The sequence below is a fragment of the Molothrus aeneus genome, chromosome 1 (assembly GCF_037042795.1).
Source record: "Molothrus aeneus isolate 106 chromosome 1, BPBGC_Maene_1.0, whole genome shotgun sequence".
Taxonomy (NCBI): domain Eukaryota; kingdom Metazoa; phylum Chordata; class Aves; order Passeriformes; family Icteridae; genus Molothrus; species Molothrus aeneus.
Window position 1 is genome coordinate 24,712,865 of NC_089646.1, and position 19,448 is coordinate 24,732,312.

A 19,448-nucleotide genomic window follows, 5' to 3' on the forward strand; every position below is an offset into this window, starting at 1 on the left:
AAAAAAAAAAAAAGAGAGAGATGGCAGAAAGATTTTTTACCTAAATTTTCCTAAAAAAAGTTTTTTATTCAAGGAAATGTGATTCAGAAAGAAAGTGGGGGTTTGTGTTGCTGGCTTGGGTTTGGTGTTTTTTTGGTTTTGTTTTTTTCCATGGGAGAGGGAAATATTTTCAATCAGGAAACAGTTAGAAAAGATCTGAAAAGATCTGATTAAATGCAATAATGTTTCTTGCAAGTCCATGAATTTTCCCTTGTAGATAAAAGACAGGATAGGTCCATTTGCTGTGCAAATACTTCATTGGCTTTATATTAATGAGCTCCCTCAGAGATATTTGGCAGCCATGGCTCTGCTCTGTGGGACACATAGTAAATTTGAGTTTGCCCTTTATGCCCAGTGTCACCAGCAATGGTGGAAGGTGTAGATTAGTGGAGACACTGAACAGTAGGATTGTATTGCATGTCTGCATGGTTGTGCTGGTTTGGTGTGCCAGTTTCTTTCACACCAGGGGATTCAAACAACTTTGCATCAGAGGACAGCTGTTAACTCTTCAAATTCCCTCATTAACCTGTATGAACCCTCTCAGCCCTTTTGACTGAAGTCACTACAATGCAAAGATAATCTCATAATTTGCCGTTTACTTCCACTGTGATCTACCAGTAACATGAACCAGAATATGCAAATCTCTGCCTACACAGGATTTAGGCAACAGGGCTAAGTCTCAGTCTCAGTTTGTCAAATTGATTGAATATTCAAAAAAATAAAAAAGTCCACACCTATTTTCTGAAACCAAAATGCAAATTTACTTTCCCACTTAGAACCCTTTGTTCTTGTTTTCAAAGAGTGGATATCTATTTGCATAAATGTTTCCTAAAGGAGTCATGAATATTCATATGTGCATATGCCTCTATCTTGAAAGTTCTTGGGAGGCTGAGGGAGGAGGAAAAATTATTCATCCTGAGACGAAATAAAATCGTGTTGGTCTGGTCATGAGTCAGAAGCTTACCAGACACAAACGGCCAAAATGATGGTGGGAGATTGTTTGGAGAGCTGAAATTTCTTCTACGTCATTCATCACCTTCAGAAAAGTTTATCTGTAAAAGTACAGAATACCCATAGCAGGCTTAAAGGAAAGTACTGAATACCTATAGCAGGCTTAAAGCTGGTCTTTGTCACACAGTTTTTAGCATTGCTGCTCCAGAAACCAAAGGAATATCCCTGGGGATCCACCACTGGTGCCAGGTCCACTCACATGCCCAGGGTTGGACATCAACAGGGTGTGAGCAAGTCCTACTCTAGAAACTTTATGTGAACAAACAGATCTGTGTGATCAAGTCCATCTGAAACACAAAACTTCTTAGATTACTGCACATCTGAGCTAAAAACAGAATCCTGGAATGGCCTGGGTCAGAAGGGACCTTAAAGACCATCCAGTCCCAACACCCCTGCCATGAGCAGGGACACCTTCCTCTAAAGCAAATTGCTCAAAGTCCCACTCAACCTAGCTTTGAGCACTTTCAGGGATGGGGTAGCCACAACTTCTCTGAGAAATAGAATGTTTCAGTGCCTCACCACCCTCACAGTAAAGAATTTATTCCTAATATCTGATCTAAACCTAGACTCTTTCAGTTTGAACAAATTCTTCCTTGTCCTGTCACTAAATGCTCTTGAAATCTGTGAAGTAATTGGGTTTCAGTCCATTCGTCCAATTCAATTTTCTTCACTAATTTATTTTCTACTGGCTTTGTGAGAATGTTAGAAAACATTTAAAAAGTTATAAATAAAGAAGGGCTGATTTACCAACAGAATACTTAGATATTCCAAACTTTTCTTAGTTAACACATTAGAATTGGAAATAAGCAACTTCTGTAATGGACCATTTTCTTCCCTTGCCTTAATTTTTTTTTTTTAATTTACATTTAAAAAGTAAATTTGCATTTTATCTTTTTTCTTCAAATTAAGCTATGTGCCATTACGTGAACCTTCACTAACTTCTCACAAGGAAAATTTAAAACCTATTTCTATATAAAACATTCCTCTAGGGAGAGTTTTGTACACTTTGAAGCCTATTAATCATGGATACCATGGTGAGGAAAGGAAAAAAGGGATACAAGAATTGTACTTGTCTTAGCTGCACTTGGCTTTCATATGTTCACAGTTTGAGCCTCAAACTGAAAAGAAGAAGGAAATTGAGCATAAAATTTTCTTTTTTTTCCCATTTTTTCATTCTTTCCACCTAAACAGCTCTAAAGAAAAGGTTTCTATCAACAATGCCAGTAGGTTAATATGTCCCTAAAGATTCACTGATCATAGGAGTTAGTCTGCTATCAGTATTCATCCTTTGCATACAAGAGCCATCCTATTTCAGAATATACAGCTTCATAGTCCCCTTCTATTGCCTTTGGTATTTTTTTCTTCTCAATTTTCTCCATGATTGACTTGGATAAACACAATTTAGAACTTATTTTAATTCATCGTTAATAATTACTCTCTTCCTTCTCCAGCCCAATTTAAGACAATACATTTTTTCTTTCTTAGAATGTTTTTCTTAGTTGATAGCCAGAGCCCTGCTATAGTCACAGAGATTTTAGGAGAGAAGGAAGACATCATCTAGAAGGACTGTAGGCAATGTTGGCATATCACCTTTCAGTTTATAAATAAAATTGGTTAATAACAACATTGCTTCCTTCTTTTTGTGTAAAAGGTAGAAGGGTACTTTTCTCATTCCTCTATTTTTCACAGTGCATAGGAAATTTCCCTATGGCTTCAAAGAGTCCAGGAATCTGGAAATACTTGAGGAGAAGACAAAAGGGTTTGGCTAGGTAGAAATGTGCTCTGGAACTGCACATCTGAGATACGTGTGGCCCATAAGCTGGATAGAGCATTTACTAGGATTGAAAGAGGCACAACTAAGCACGAGGGACTGAACATCCTCTACCCCCGCAGTACTTAGAAGAACAGAGCAGCATAGGGTCTTAATGCTAGCACTAAACTCTTACACAGCTTTTCAGCTTTTGCACAGCCTCATCTGCTTTGCAAATGAGTTTTGGAGAAGTATCTCATTCTTATGTAGCATTTGAGTCTTTGATTAGGAGCTTAGAAAATGCAGCTAAAGCAGAGAGAAGCTTACTAAAAGGGCCCAAATTCATTGTAGATGAGCAGAATTTACAAGCCTAACAAAGAATTACCCATCTCTTCTGTGGAATGCTAGAGGAAAAGCCCATGGCAGGATCCTTAGAGGCATATTTACAGATTATTTTTATAAGGCTACTAAGACTCACAGCTGTTTGTTGGTTTCTTGTTTTTTTTGATTTTGTTCACATGCATTTATACTTGTTCCTTTAAGTGTACCCATCAGGGCTCCACATCAACTGGGCCAATGGCCTCCATGAGCCTCCCCACCACAGGTCCAAGGCTCTCCCCGGCTCACAGAACTGGGCTGCCTTGAGGTCCTGAGTGCAGAGGATGCATTCAGGGCCATAACAGCACATTGCCAAAAATTTCCTTACAACGAGCTCACTTCAGGCTCCATGGAACAATTGCATAACTAACCTGAAAGAGGGCTGGAACATCTCAGGGCACCAAGAGCCAGCCAGCAAAGGCAGAGCCAGCCAGATCCATGGCTCTCTCCTGCAGAGGAAAACCTCATCAACCTTGAAAATACATTTTAAAACTGTGAATTAAAACAGATAAAAATACAACTCAGGGCACTACTTTTATAGGTGTTCCACCCTGGGTCAAACTGAAGTTATAAGACCGTGGTGACAGTAACACCTCTGAATAAATAACTCAAGAAGAGCTTCCTCACAGGAACATTTAGTTAAGTATTTGCAATATATTGTGGTCTCTACCGTAGGGGACAGTTATGGCATTGATTTGTGTGAATTATCACCGAGCGTAGTAAAAATCCCACCAAATTACTTGTCTGTTGTGCCTTGGGGAGAGTGTAGGAAGTTACAAATTAAAGTGGGGCTCTCTGTGCATCAAAGATTGACATTTATAATTTCAGAGGTTTTAAAATGTACTCATGGGTTAAAAGTGTGTAGACATGCAATGAAACCTGTTTGTGCAGCAGGAATTAATAGCCAGGAGCCAGTCGCTGCCTGAGAGGAGAGAACTCACACAAGGGCTGTGGACTTATTTCCACAACCTTCACCCTGAATTTTTTCAGGATCCTGCAAAACTTCTGTTGGCTTTATCATTCCAAGGCATTTGGGCCCACCTACACACAGAGGAAACAACAGTCTGTTTTCTTCATACCCCACATTTTTGCCAGAGCACTTAAGGAGCCTGATAAATGACAAACTAATGAAAGAAGGACTGGTTCCTTGCTTTGGCTGAAAGGTACCCTGCTATCTCCTTCTGTTTCAGGACAGCATGTTTCCAGTAATGATGTGCTGTCAGAATTGACTCAGGCATGTGATTCCTGGTGTCCTTCCTCCGCTAGCTCTTGTAGTGCAGGTGAACCTTTATAAATAACAGAATCTGAAGATGAGACCTTTACAGGAGATTTGCTTTGTGGTTGGTAAAGAAAAGGGTGGAAAAAGAGTAAACACCTTAACTCCAGGTAGAGAAGCAAACCAAGAAAAGAGATGCTTGGACTTTTATCTCTGCTTTAAGGATATTTTTGAATTTTCTCTGAAGATTTTTAAAGCTGAAAGCAGTTTTGTATGTTTTACAAGTTTGTACAACTGATAGTTCACAAGGACCATCTTGCCATCAGAAAAGAGGCAACTAGTAATATCCAGGGAATACTAAAGTGGTTAATTAATTATTATAAAGATTGCAGTCCCTAAATTAAACTGGAACAATAAGCAAAGGAAGCAGTGCATTATATGTGCTTATGTTGCAGCATTTGGAAAATTCTTCTCCCTTTCCAAGCAAAAAGTTAAAATTAGATATGCATTCATTACCATACATGTAAACCACCCACTTCTTGCTCTCAGAGTTATTTTGGGACTTAGTTAAATATTTTTGTCCTTGTTTTTGCAGGCTGCTCAAGTATAAACCACCACTTTAAAAATATCATTAATCAGCACTAGGAGTTGGTGATGCCCCATGGACACATTGACTTGAGTGGAAAAGATTTTGAGCATCTACCATAGACACAATGTGTGATCTTGGATAACAGTTTTCAATATTTTTGTCTTTGAAACTGGGGAAATACTTATCTCCTCACAAGAATGCCATTCAGAAAAAATTTACTTTTTCCTAATTGTTGATGTGATGTTAGGCGTGCTTTCAGACATAATTACTTGATGTTATTGTTGTATGAAAAGTGCCTTTAAACCATTTGCATCCAGGCAAAACACTTTAAAAGGAGGAAAAATTCTTTAGAATTTTAATTTTAAAATTTCAGCAACAGGGGGAAGGTTTTCCCTTATAAAAATCTATGGCTATAACAGATGATAGGGCTTTTGCTAAGAATGTTACTTTGGTTGGGAACAAAAGCTGTTGTATTTATATTGCATAAAGAATAAATGGGGAAAGACATGCAGAAACCCAAACTCCTAGCTGAACAGCAAGTGCAGAATGTACCAAAAGAAAGAAATAAGATTTCAAGCAAAGCCAAGCGGGATATATGTTGCAGTGATTTAAAACAAACATTGTTTCAACAGGTATTTATAAAGGCAGAAAGAATCCCCTGGCAGGACAAGCATGAAAATACTGCTGGATGTTTTTGGCTGTAAGAGAGCCAATAGATAAGCAAAGGGAAGATCTTAGGGTGGAACTACTCCTGGTTTGGTCAGGTCTCTTCTCAGTATATTCAGCAGCCTATTTGCATCATTCTTACTTTAAATGAGCCTTTCTAAGTCCTCCAACAGAAAAGTGAATATCCTTCCATGTCGCTCTTCCCTCCATGGATTTAGTTCTTTTTCTTTGTAGAACATATTTTAGTTCCATTCAAAACTGAAGAACTTTTCCTTTGGGCACATTTCTTACAGCAATATTTTAGATGTTTCATTGAAGCATATTATTTAGCACATTATAAAAATAAAAACATTGAGAAGTATTCCACTCAGTGAAGTGCTTTCCCCAAGTACATATTCTTTGGATGCAATGAGAGATTGATCAAAGCTGGACTGAGCCATCTGTTGTTGTTATTTCTTTCTCTTTTGGTGAGAGTTAACTTGACAAAATCTAGAGAAGTTAATTTTCTTTAGACAGTTTGTTGGCCACTTCATACTTATACTCTACTTTGATCTAGGGTTTGTAGGCAGTTTTGCTGTGTATTTTCCATTACAAAGTCTTGAGTGAAACCAAAGTCTTTCTCAAGACATCCACTGTGAACTGTTATACTTAAAGTTGCAATTAATTTGGCAATGTGAATTTAAATAGAACTGAATAACCCCCCAAACTGAATTAGGTTTATATATTTTTTACATCAATAAATATATATAAGCTTAATAAAGTTTCAAAAGTTGCACTGGTTTAGGTACTTCAGGGACTGTGGTATACCCCAAATATTCCATACACTCAATATATGGAAAAGCTCTGAAATTCTTGAATTGACTTGGTACCTCGGCTGTGGAAAATGCAAAGCAAAACCACTGGGGGAACTATTAAAACTAAAGATTAGATTTATTCTCTGATTCAGGACCTCTAGATACCTAGCTTTTGGGAAACTAAGAAGTACGTATTGTGTCACAGAATTCATTTCCCAAAGCCTTCATATTGCATAGAGCCAGAGGGCAACCTCCTGGGAACAGCTTTCCTTGGGGTGTGTTGAGACTCTGCATTCAAAACTGTGAGCTGAGAGCTCAGCTGGGGAAGGCTCTTCCAGGAGTATCCCAGGAAGGAGCGTTTGGAGGTACCTGCCATACAGATGCAGGAGGGGGAGGCTGAAGCGATCTGTGTACTGGTTGAGGAGAGCTACAGCTGAAAATGACACTTTTCCTCACTGCATGAAAAATGCAAGGGAGAAAGTGGCTTCAGATAAGGGGTTTGGATGTGAAACAGAAATCTGAGTGGGATTGTTTAGACGTAAACTTTGAGGACAAATTCAGAGTTCAGTCAAACATCCAAGAGCCAATGTACCATCTGCTCTCTGTAGCTACTCTCCTCCAAGAGAGAATTTGCAGGCCAGAAGGGAAGGAATCCATGTCCTTTGAGGGTTAACTCTGGGCATTTGGTTATCCATCACACCTGTGTGTTTTGTTTGTGTCCCACTACAGCCCCCTTCCCTAATCTGTGCTCCTCGCAGGGGTTATGAATTCACTTTGCTACCTGTGATCTTGGTCTCATCTTCAACAATTAAGTTAAATTTACGCAGGGGTATGAGTGGCTGGAGAGATGCTTTCATGAATTGTGTCAAGTTAATGTGATATAGAAGCCCTCTCAAAAGCCTGCAAACTGGTCCCTTCCAGATGGTTTGAATTCCTCCTATGGCCAAACAGATGACTAAAAAGTTATGTTAGACAGGATCTCATGGAAGAAACAATATCTGGGACTCTACTTCCTACTAGTCTAACACAGTTTCAGTCAGCAAGACTGAGGATCTAAATTCAGAAGTTTTCAATTAAAAAAGGAGCTCCAGATGCAGACACAGATGTACGTGGATATATTAATTTACCAGCTTTGCAAGTCTTTACCAGAATTAATACCTTTAGAACCTTAAAGTTATTCAATATTTTGGGGGCCTTTTTTCATTATTTTGTTCTCAAGGTGTGAAAATAACTTTCAGAAAATTCATTGGTCTATGGCAGATAAACTTTATAAAGCCTAGAAAGTGTCATTACAAATTGATAAACAGTTGAGTAAATAAATGCATTTTGCATAAAATACTCCTTCTTATGACAACATCAGGGACCCTGAATAGTTTTATTAGTTGTTTTAATAATCTAATATTTTTAAAATCAGAAAACTATGAAAGAAAATATCAATGTTTGTTTAAACCAAAAGAAGAAGACATTGGAAGGATTTTTTAGACTTAAAATCTTAGACTCAGATAGTAGCTTGATAGACAATATCAAATGCTTTGTAATGGAAGCAATTTCCACCACTAGGACTGTATCCTTTATGATACCATGTTGCTGATTCAGGGGACCCATGAACATTGCAGGTCCATTATGTTATCTTCATAATCCCAATACAGAAAAGCATTTCCAAATGTAAATTCATGAAACTTTTTGAGAAAGATAATTGATACCAGAAATCTCACACAAACTACCCCTATATCATCAAGAAGTGGTAAAAAATCTGCACAGAAACTTCAAGAAAACTGTATCCCTTCTATTTGTTATATGGTTGCTCATATTCACTATTTGCCTTTGCAATGTTTACATCTAGACTTAACAGGTATATTAAAGAAGCTATTAGCATTGGTGTTTTTTAATTGCCTAGAAACACTTGCCAAAGCAAATACAGTTATTTTGCATGTACTGTTGTTCTTGCTGTACAAAAGCAGCATCTCTGCATTGCTTCAACATTTCTTCAAAACTCTAATTAGAGTAATTTCCTGCAGGCTCCTCAGCGTGCTGAGCTTTCCTTGTACCAAATTAGGCAGAGAGGTTTTTAGGATGTATAAATTGGAAATCAATGGAAGCTCCTGACCTAATTACTTTCTAGGATATGGACCTAGGAGTTTTTGGGGGGGTTCATGACAGGATGTTCATTCTCAGTTCTCTCTGGGTGGATGCCAGTTTTAGAGGCAACACTTCTTTCTACAAAATGGATTTGTTTTGGAATGGCAATAATTTACCCTTGTTTCACTCTTATCAGACTTTCCACCAATACTTTGTCTATCTCTCTCACCATTTTTCTAACATCTTTGCTGTTATATTTAAGAATTTCCAGCCTCAAAATGTCACAGCTCAATAGGCCAGAGATAAGCTTTGAAAAATGTGTAAAGCAAATACATTGAATTATTTTTAAAGTATCATCTAGTTCTTATCTATTTTTTATGTTGAAATAAGTTATTTTTGTATGAAACATGCGCTTTGGGTGGGATGCCTAATTCTCCTATTTAATGCTTGCAGTTATATCATGAAAACTCTCCCAAAACTGTTTGATCTGCAGAGAAAGTTGAGCTAATCCAACCTCCACTTTGCTCCTACAGTCTAGGCAAGCAGGCATTTGGGAAATGAGAGGTGAGTGGACACCACTGCAGGCACACTACACACAGATTGCAAGAGTACCACCCATTTGACAGCATGCCATGGCCCATCCCAAACCCTTTGTCAGCACACCCTGGACCTTGGCAGAAGCTCTTGCTAAAATCCTGGAAACAAAAGAGCAGAATAATAGTAGGGCACAGAGAAAAGATGGAGGAGGAGCATGCTGCAGAGTATTGATGCTCAATGGATTGCAAGGTTAGAACGTTACAAATTGAAACCTTAACCTCCAACAGACACAAGCCATGATCTGTGCGTCTCTACTGCTCTTCCTTGCACTCACTTCCCAAGGACCAAACGTCCTTGTCCACTTTGTCAAGCATTCCCCACAGGTTTACCTAAACTGAGGTCCATGTATTCCTTTTTCTGTCCTTCCTGTCCACAAACTATGAAGCAAGTACCAACAATTAATCAATACCAAAACAGTGGAGGAAAGAGAGGAATAAATTAATGGTCATCTCAAGGCATTTTTTTTCTGATTTCTCTATCAAAAGTAAGTAGAGTTGTGAAGAGAGATTTAATTGTTCTCTAGTGAGCATTTAAAGGCTTGGAGTGCTTTTACACCAAGACTGCTCATGGATCCAATAAATCCCTATTCATCATGCTGTTAAAAGGAACTATGTCAAATAAAGAGGCTTTTAAATATAGAAAAACCATTACATTATATCATATTAATAAAGTCCTCAGGTTTATTTATCCTGAACAGTTTATCCAATTTTCTGTCTATTGACTCTTAAAACTCATTTACCTTGAAAATCTTAGGAGTGGTTGCATGCTTACTGCCTCTGGCCATGCACAGTACAAACTGGCATTTGGTCCTGTGGAGATAAAATAGTCCTGCTGCCTGACATACTGCCAGTTTGAACAGAGAGACTAAGGACTGTTTGGTCATGACTGATTTTCAGAAGCTGTTGAAGCATCTTATTTCATCAATTCCAAACCAAATTAACGACATAAAATTGAATAGTGCAACAGAGATTGAAAGAAATTGAAAACTATTCCTAGAGTTTTTGCCTCACATAAGATATTGATTACTTACAAAAGGTCTCATTGTGTGCATTAAATCTCCTACAGAAGATACCAAGTGCAGTGTTTATAAAAATAATAAGTTTGGTGACTATTTTTGTTTGGCAATCAATGAAATAAAATGCTTTGCTGAATTCTTTTCCCTTATAGTGATTAAATACAAAAAATACAAAAATATTTTCTTGGGAGAGCCTGCATCAAAGGCCAGTGACACTTGTGAAAAGTTTTCTCATCCAAGTGGCTTTCACTGTGTGTCTGTGTGTAACCACAATTTGATACTTCCTCTGGCAACATCCTGTTAACATTACTGAGAGCTTGCTTCAAGAAAATTCAATGTATTTGTCTTTTGGTGTTTTGTCATGGACATATAATCACTAATCAAGAAGAAACTATCTGCCTCCTTTTTAGTGATACGGTTGTCTGGTCTTGCTCTAGGGGGCAAAGAAATACAAATCCTTGATAAATCATAACTATACTGAATGAAGCAATTTGTTACTCCTTGAGTAGTTACTTATTTTTATGTAGGCAAATGCAGTTTGAACTGACTATTTAATCTGACTTTAAATTTACTATAACATTTCCAGTTCATATCCAAAACAGAATTTTTCATGCACTTGCATAAATAACTGTTATTCTTCTTTTAATGCCATTACAAATGAGCTTTATAATATTAAACTCCAGCGGAGCCATCTGAAATGATCAAATTCAATTTTATTCAGTCTCTTGGTAATAATAATGGTGGGGTGTTTAATTTGAATATGGTCAGTAGTGTAATTTATGTGTAAATAGATTTTTCATTTTACAATGCATTGAATATAGCAAACAGAAAGGGTTCATAAAGAGCAGAAAGAAACTGAGGAAGAAGCAGTGCACTGACTGCTGCTGCATCCTCCCCGAGTGCAGACTGGGCTGGTGAGGAGCCCCTCTCACAGCTGTGTTCAGTGCCAGGTGCTCAAGGGCAAGAGCAAGGAGAGAAAACCCACACCAAAGTTTTGAGGCCTCCTGGGAGACTTCCTGTCAAAAGTCAGTGTCACAGCCCACCTCACTCACTGATTTGGGAGGTGGTGGAACTCCAGAGTCAAAAACGATCTGAGGTCTCACTGTGCAGGGTCTGTTCTCAAGACACATCCCCACACAGGCTAATGAGGACAAGGGATCATTTATCTCTCCTTTTATACAGTCTATTTAGTGCACTTGAGAGCAGTAAAACTGCACAGCTGCATTAGAAAAAAAGTGGGGGGAAAAAAATCACAAAGCCATTAATTTCATGGCCAAATTATTCCTTTCAGAATTTTCTTAGGGTTTGGTGGTAAGTTTATTCCTTGCCATCATCAGGAATCCCACTGGTTATTTGGTGTGGGCATTATGGCTCCATGCTCTGCAGCTACAGAGTATTGCTGAGAAGGAATGGGTTGAGGGAGCAGGGAGAAGAACACAGTGCCCTTCTGCCACTTGTCTGATGAAGAAAGGAAGAAACTCATGTAAGAAATATCCACCCTTTCCAGTTCTGGCTGTTGACATAAAAATGGAGGAATGACTGAGTGATTACACAGTTATTCATTTCTCAACCTGCTCTGTCCAGCAAAAAATTTTACTAATGAATTCTTTAAAGAAATCCTCTTTTCCTCATATATCCAAGTGATTTATTATGAGTTTTTCTTTAACTGTGGAGTCCTGGGTATAAGTTGAACAGGCAAATTCTGAAGCATATATGAAATTCAGAAGAGTCCAGCAGAAGAAAACATTTTTCTAAACAATCAGGTGTTTAGTTAGTGTTTCATAGTGGACCTCTGTACATAAACATACAACAGAAACTAGATGAGATTTTTTTTTTTACAATGAATGCATTAGGACGCCAGACTGTAGGAGAGGCATGGAGTTCCCAAAGGCCTTGGCAGCACCACTGGAAAAGTGGGGTTGTGAGGCTGGCTGCTCCTGCAATTTTTTTCCAGTTCCTTATACCAAAATATGCTTTAACTATATCGTTTATTTCTCCCCTTTTCTCATTGGGTTTTTTGGTTTGTTTTGTTTTCTTCACACACAACTTTTGTGGTTATTAGACAACAAACACCATGAAGTTATTTTAATACAATGTCACTAACTGCAAGATCTTGAGCTTCTCTTGCAACAGTTCTTTTAATGCAGGATATGTGTATTTAAACATTAGGAACTCAAGAAAAAAAATCACACACATGGCTGTACAAATAAGGTACAGAGAGGATGAAATTATGATGCTGAAGAATGTCATATTGAGGATACCTCAAGTTATATGAAGTGAGATACAAGTTATATGAAGTGAGAGAAATAAATTAAGTTTACAAAAATAGAAATTAACATAAGAGAACGTTAACAATCACAGTTATTGTTCACCACTGGCATAATTATGAAGATGTGGTAGTGCAGACTTACATGGTAATTAGCATGTCAGATCAGTCTAGAGAAGATTAATTTTCTCACAGCACCTCACAAACTGCTATAAGTGCATGAGTGCTCTAAACACCTACTTAGCAAAATGATTGAGGTTGATAGTGGTCTGTGGTAGTCACAGCCTGTGCATATTTATTGTATTTTTAAAGTGGGTAAAAAGTAGAAATGTAAAGTAAAAAGGAAGAAAAAATTGGTGTGCTGGAAAAGAAGGAAATATGACTGTAAAGGTAGATTCTTGTAAAAATCCCACAAAATCACACCACCTGAGCCTGATATTTAACAAGCTGCTTCTTATTTACCTGGAGTTCATAACTGAAATCCTGCTGCCTTTTTGTATGCTGAACTAACATTCATCCATTCCATTGCAGAGGAAATGCAGATGGCAAAAGACATTGCACTTCATTATTGTAATTGACTGTTCCTTTCCATTATCATTCTCTTTCATTTTTCTAAATAGAAACAATGGAAGAGTTACATAATGGAGCAAGTATCAGATTAAAGATCAAATTAGCAATTATTTCCTGACATTTATAAAGCCAGCAACAGCTCCCAAGACATCTGAATCAGATCAATAGGGTACTATTAAATTAAGGGAACAGTTTAGTAGATGCTTATTAGCAAATTATGAATGACTGAATGGATGATTGTTACTGTTAATGTACAACGATTTCAGAATATAAAATATTTTTTTTAATTACATCTTAATAGAGCTTGGTAGAAGCAGTGATTCACTTCAGAAAAATTATAAATATGGACATGGCTAGTCTGCAGCTAAGTATTTGCAGTCAACTTGTCTACAGGCTTTTCTGCAGGCTTTGGTATCAGAGAATAATTTGTATGCTAATTTACAATTTTATTTGCTCCTTTGCCACCTCATAATATCAAAGTAGTCTTCATTAACTCATAAAGAATTAAATTACTCTTATCCTGAAAAATTAGTAATGTCTCAAATATATCAGGAAGAAGAGCCTGGCTAGCTCCTCACCAAGAAAATTAGGGACAATATGTAACAGATTAATAGTTGTGTAAACAGCAATAACAAAGCCAATTATTACAAATGACTTGGCATTTTGAACTTTTATACTTTTGAATTTCCCATGTAAGATGTATTATGTAGTAGTATTTAGTGTAGTATTTAGTTGTTCTGATCAGAACATATACTAAATACATGAAATATTATTCATTTTAAAAATGAAAGTTAATTCAGAAAATAATTTACTGTAGATCAATATGTGCAGCATGTTTCTGTACACTGGAGAATCTAATACCATTTGTGCTTTTGTATCTAATCTAATGTTTGTTTACCGAGGGCAGATCAAAACTCAGAGCACTAACATCTACACCAACTCTTACTCTTTCAACCCAGGGAGGGACAAATGGTTTAACACATTAATATTTTTTCTTTTAAAATGTTGAATTTTACTGCCTCACCCACAACCTTACTCTTTTTTTTTTTACTGTATTTTGATGTGTATGTATGTATGTATGTATGTATGTATGTATCTATCTATCTATCTATCTATATATATATATATATATATATGTAGTCAGACTCTCACAAATTGTTAAGAAACTTTTTTTAGAAAGAGATTTTTGTCTCTAAGCCTAGAAAAACTTGCTTGCTTCATTCTGCTCATTAATCACAGAATCATGGAATCATTTAGGTTGGGAAAGACCTTTGAAAGATCATTGGGTCCAATTGTTAAGCCAGCACTGCTGAGTCAATCTGCCCGTGCAGATAAACGAACAGAGCTGGCACATCCATTTTACACTCAGTCACTGAGTGGGGCTTCTTTGTGCTCAACACCTCTGTAAAAGTGCCTCTTAGGCACCAAAAATAGTAGACACCATGCAGTTTTAAAATGCAAACCTATGTCCTGTGGTATTATCAGGCCTCCAAAGGAAATTTGCTCATTTTCCACTCTGATTGTTTGCTACCTGCTAGAGAAATGGGAGTGCCAGCTTTAAGACCTGGCAGCTTCTGATGTTTTGGGGCAGGCAGGCAGCGCTGCGCCCTCTGCCAAGTTGGGGTGTCTCTCTGCAGGGCTGAGGAACGCTCCTGTTACTGATGCAGCAGGGCTAGAGAAGCTCAGCCTGCCAGGATTCAGCAACAAACTGTCCTTGTAGAAATGTCAATGAGCAAACCCTGCTGGGAGGGAAGCAACAGCAACTCTACCCACCCATATGTTAATGCCACCAATGTGGTGTGTGCTTTTGTCACCCTACAGGAAGAGAGTGCCCAGACACTTCCCCTCACCCCAGTCAATATAGAACATCCATAGGTAACTCTAGACAACTATTTCCATTTTCCCATGTATCTCTTCTGCAGGACTTTGCAAAACTATCCAGGAACATCTCAGAATCAGCTGGGATGCACAATTTGGGAAGACACTACAAACAAGTGAATTGATAAATCTCTTAAACATTTGTGCTGCATATGATTGCATGTTATTAGGGGAAACACTTTTTTCTTTAATTCAAAATTAGTAATTGTGGCTGGAATCTGTAACTTGTCTTATCTGTAAGCTAAGAGTTGTTATTTGCATTTTTTTTAACTTTGGTAAAAAATTTAAACAGGAATTAGTTGTTATGTGTAACAAAACTGTTCAAGTAAAAGTATCAGACAGGACTGGAGGCTCCTGAGCTCTGAAGAGTTTAAAGACTCTGATAGAGGATGACAATCAAAATATGGTTCAGGAAGAGACTTATTTGACACTTGAGTGGGTTTTCATTCTTTGAGGGTGCTGGTCAGTGTTGGGGAGTGAATCATTCCCTTCTATCTTCAGTGCTCTGTGGCAGGTTTAGGCAAATACCTGTGGATTTACAGGTTTTCTTTAGTTCACATATAATTTCCAAAAATGTAGCTAAATTGAATTTAATTATTATTAAATTATATTTAGTATTATTGTAAAAGTTTCATATTACTTATTTCTGACCAACTTGACGCCATGTGTACCCTAATTTGACTTTAGGAGCAGCAAAAATGAATGCAGTTCTTTGTTTATATGTGTAGGATGAAAACAAAAACTGTGGGAACACTTGCCCTATTAAAATGACTTATGCTGATGTCTTGTCATGTGGGACATGCATGACATCACTAAACAGCTCCCACATGCAATATTCAATTTTAATGATCATTCAGTGAAAGTCACATATGGATCATGTAAGGATAATTAACAAGGGCAGCAGAAATAGATCTTTGACTATTACTACTCTTATATCAATGACATTTGTTTTACTGCCTGTGCTGTGAAGGCTAAAGCTTTTGGAGAACATGGCTTATGGCATTTATAATCAAGTGCCAGCTCACAAATTCAAGATAGGCACTGTGCTAATTACCAGTGTATTACATAAACACTAATGTTTCTTTCTGGATGATGACATTTTATCAGATTTATGTATATGGCATGTCAATGAATATTATTTCTTCAGAGGATTCATGTGATATACATAATCTGATTTTTTTTTGCAATTTTTTTTTTACAATTTTTTTTTACAATTTTTTTTTACAACTAAAGCAAAATTATGCGCTGGGCATGGTTCATTGTCACTAGATGTGCAAAATGAAATCTTTCAAAAGATTGTTTTTCCACTTTCATGCAATTCAAGTCATCAAGCAATATACTGCAATGAAGAAAAGAGGTCACAATATGTCCAAAGTTATTTGGACAGTACAACTTTAAAAGGCATGTCACTTCCATGTAGATACTTGTAAGACCACAGCAACATTCCTTCAATTTAAATCTAACCATATACTACAAAAACTCTATGTAAAATAGCAATCAATATGTGTTTACACTGAGAGAAAACATAGGTATTTTTCCTGTATAAAATAAGTAAATAAAAACACCTTTGAAGTCAAGGATTTTTTGAGAGGTTCATGAGTAACAGAAGTTGGAATTCCGCTGGGGGGTCATACACCTCATAGAAAAAGAAAACTGTAAAAAGATTAATTCCAAATAAAAGTGAATATTTGATAGCTAAAATATGTAATTGCACTCTTTTCTTCATTTAATAATTTAATTTCAAACTTATTCTTAGGGTAATTCATGCATTCAAGGAAGTTAAAATTCTGACAAACTCAGAAATCTTCAAGCATGAAAAATAAGGTTATGCTAAAATGGGAAACTTGGAATACCTCAGGTTTTTAGACAAGCTCATTATCATATTCAAAAGTATTGTTACTCTGGGTCAAGCCTATTTGCTGGCTTCAATAACAACCATGCTAATTGCCTCCTGGCAACTGTTTCAAATATGCCCCATAGTGTTTTGACAAATCCTTTTCTTCTTTAGTACCTGGCTTTGTTCTTTGAGGTTTTTCCCCTAATGTTACTCCTCTATCTTTGTTAGAATTGTGTGTTTTCCATAAAGACAGCATAAGCCAGTCCCTTATATCTAAATTTAATTTACTTACTCAGGGTGTTTTATTTCACCTGAGGTATGGAATAATCAGTAAAGTTTCATGCACCATCATACAGAAAGAAACAGTTGAATACAGCAGATAAGACTGATCTTCTTGAAACATTCCTTTCAAAGAGTTCTAAATTATCCCAGAGACCAGTGTGCCACCAGTATCCATCAATCACAAAAGATAAAAATATCTTTATACACCCTTTTTCACAGATCTTTCCCTCTGAATCATACACAGAGCAATGGGAACATTGCCCAGTGCCTGGAGCAACATTTTGCTTTTATGCTCTGATATTTACCACAGCGAATCCTTCTGGCATTTTCTTTCCTTACCCAAGAAGGTGCCAAATATTTTCCTAGGAGGAAGTCTTGTGTTCTTAAAACTTACAGAAAAAAGACTGACTTTTAGTCTCTGGCCAGCTTGTGCTGAGTCACACCTGAAGGTCCTTGCTTTAAGTTCTGCAAGCAACCTGGGCACTGGTGATTTGGGTTTTGCTCTGAGAAACCCAATGCTGGTTCCTAACTCCACACAGGGTGCAGGGGTGTCACAGCAAAGCTCTCCAGGTGCTGTAGAGTGTACAGGGTACACTGGCCACCACTATTAGTGTGCTCAAATATGCTCAGATCTCTGGGAAGAACAGTGTCTCCAAACCATGACAGCAACGGCACTTCAGAAATCACATTGCCAGTTGGTGCTGAAGGCATACAATTCATGCATGATTGAATGACAAAGAGTCCACAGTGAAGGTGGACTGCAAGAGGCTAACTGCATTTTCATCAGCTTTTTGATTGGGGAAATAAGAGGAAGGGTATCTTTGTGGTTGTCCACAAGATTACCAGATTCCCTAGACTTCCAACCAGAGCCATTCAGAAGATAGACTCAGATGCTGAAAATTGCTGATGTGTTTTCCATAATTGTGTTCTACGTAATGATATCATTAATACCTACATTTAGTCTTTTCACAGTTATGCCTTGATACAGATGTAAGAACACTATTTTCTTTGCTGTTTTTCTGCAGTTAAGGGAAAAAGAGCATCACTTTCTGTTCCTCCTAATACAAATTAAATGTCCATTCTGAACATTATGTCAACTATAGCTCAAATGTTTGCTGGCAGCACTAAGAAAGAACAACCTGTGTAAGAAAACCAAATTTAATCCATCAGATTTAAGGCACATAATGAATATTCAGACAGGACTTGAGGAGCAAACAATACATGACCCTCCACCCAAGCATGCCTAAGACAAACAGATCTCAGGTCCAGGAGGAAAATTCACCCAGAGAAAAATTCACCCAGACAGTGGAGGCAACAGAAATGGGTGTAACAACCATTTGCAGAGAACTTTGAGACAAGGGTTTATAAGAAGAATTGGACAGTGATGGTGCCTGAAGCAACAGAAAAGGAGACCAAAACTAGAAACCCAGAAGACAACTGGATACTGCAGAAGGCCTGGTGAGTTTGTAGACTGATGTAAGTGGTGTCTACAGTGAGGCCCTGTCAACCAGCAGGTGGAGATGCAGCTGGAGATCGCGGAGAGCTCAGCTAGGGCTTTTGGAGTCACGGAAGGGAGGAAATGGTGCATGAACAACTCCAAAATTTCTGACCCCAAGTTTTCTGAACAGTAATATGAGAGCTGATGTCTAGAAATGTGTAATAATTTTAAAAAATATGCTGATATAATTAATTAAAATTTAGTGTACAAAATATCATCTCATATAGTTGTGCTGCAGAAATAGTATTTGAAGAAATATTATTAGAGAAAAATAGCTTGTATTTTTTACTTTATGAATGATATGACTTCTGTGTAAAGTCTCACCTGGTTAGACAGCCCAGTGCCATGAAAGTATATTAAAGACTGAAAGACTGTCAGCCACCTTTAGAGAATTCAAATCTTTCTATTGAAGTTCCAGTCCTTTTACCTTTATGCGTTTTAGATGGTGCTTTTGGAGCAAGCAATTCCAGACATTCTTGGAAATGCTTACATAGTAAGATTCTCCTAAAGGTATGTAAATGTTCTGTTCAATTCAAATTAGCATATAAGGATATCTTGAGAACAAAACTCCCAGCCTTAAGAGGATATTAATTAAGTTTGCATTATCTTAAAACATTTTTTAAAAAGTCCTGGAAATGGTTGCAGTAGTTTTTAGTATTCTCCAGGGATCTGAGCATTTCAGTTTCCTATTCAATACTCAGCATTTTTATTTGGAAGAATATTGTGAGATGTCTGTGTATGCCATCTGAAGGTCATGTCCTCCCACTGCTAATAACTTGTAGTATTTCTGCCATCTTCCTATTAGGAGATTTTATAATTGAAAGTAACTGGAATAAAGTTTCCAGGGAGGAGGAAGAAATATTTATATAATCCTATTTCCACTACAATAAATTGACAATTTGTTGTCATATAACCACTAATGAGGAAAATAAACAAATAAATATATAACCCCCCAAAACAAACTGTCATGGTTTAGCCTTGGT